This window comes from Microtus ochrogaster, chromosome 8, assembly GCF_000317375.1.
Source record: "Microtus ochrogaster isolate Prairie Vole_2 chromosome 8, MicOch1.0, whole genome shotgun sequence".
In the NCBI taxonomy this organism is placed as follows: Eukaryota; Metazoa; Chordata; class Mammalia; order Rodentia; family Cricetidae; genus Microtus; species Microtus ochrogaster.
In genome coordinates this window covers 63277911-63279267 of record NC_022015.1, presented here as the reverse complement: position 1 = coordinate 63279267, position 1357 = coordinate 63277911, and the positions used below count along the sequence as shown (strand labels likewise).

Sequence of the window (1357 nt, the reverse complement as noted above, 5' to 3'; positions counted from 1 at the left end):
TAGTTCCAGGACAGGCTCCAAAACCACAGAGAAACCCTGTCTCGAAAAACCAAAAAAAAAAAATAAATAAAAAAATAAAAAGCAACACCATTCACAAAAGTATAGAAAATTCCAAAATAGGAATATACAAGAAAAGGCCTATAGACTGAAAGATACAAAACACTGCTAAAAAAAATTAAAGAACCAACCCTAATAAAGAAGACACATCTTGCTCAGTATTTGGAAGATTCAATCCTGTTATGATGAATGTTCCCCAAACCGATACACAGATTCATGCATTCTTAATTAAGCATTTTCTTCCCAAGAGCTTTTATGAAGAAACTGATAAACTGATTAAAGTATAAATTACATAGAACGGTGAACAACTCTGAAAAGTTGGAGCACTGACACTACCTGACTTCAATATTTACTGTTCATGCTTCACAAACTCAGTTTTCTACTGTCAGGAAGATCTACTGGCATACAGGTTGGAAATCTTCAGCTCAAGATTTCTGTGACCCTGCTTTTATATGATCATATCAGTTATTTACTTAATTAGAAGCATTTTGGAACTTTTGCATACAATGGATGTTGTAGGAATTTAGCAGTCACTGTATGGGGTAGACATTAGAATGAGCAGATGTTTTTAGAAGTACTTTGGCCTTGAAGAACCCTTGTGGGAAAATGATTGTTTTCTGTGATTTATAGAATTGTTTTGTGCCCATCCCACGTCTTTAATCACAAGAAGTCTCAGTCACACCTGAGCTTTCTGTATTATTGTGTATTGCAAATGACACATATTAAATGACACATGTGATGCTCTCCTTCAGTAGGACATGTACATTAGATTAGGGACCTCTTTATGAGAAATAATTTGCATGAACAATAAATACACCTTTGCACGGCTATTTGGGGTTAAGCCCATCAGAAAGGCTGGATCTTCCTGCTGCCACATAGGCCTTAAAATTTCATCCTGGATTGCCTTTCTTCAGGGGATCCACGCCACACAGTGAGTGCACTCTGACAACGAAGACACTGCAGGTTCTTTCCAGAACAGCACAATAAAGCAAGCGCCACAATAAAGCAGAGCACATGAATATTCCACCAGTTAGTTTAAATACCAAAGGATAAAACTTGAAAATGCTTTTGCTTCAAATGGCTACCAAGTTAGGATACAGGTACCCACTGTCTAAAAATGAACTGTTGCCAGATGGTGGCGGCACTGGCCTTTAAACCCAGCATGTGGGAGGCAGAGGGTCAGCCTTGTCTACCAAGGAATTCTAGGACAGCCAGGGCTGTTACACAAAGCAACTCTATCTTGAAAAAGGAAGGAAGGAAGGAAGGAAGGAAGGAAGGAAGGAAGGAAGGAAGGAAGGAA

At 38.6% G+C, this 1357-nt stretch overlaps 1 protein-coding gene across 2 annotated transcripts in view; it reads right to left on the bottom strand.

The window, feature by feature from the left end:
• Kif20b (kinesin family member 20B) overlaps nt 1-1357 on the bottom strand; it is a 54090-nt gene that overhangs the window by 49792 nt on the left and 2941 nt on the right. The window lies entirely within an intron of this gene.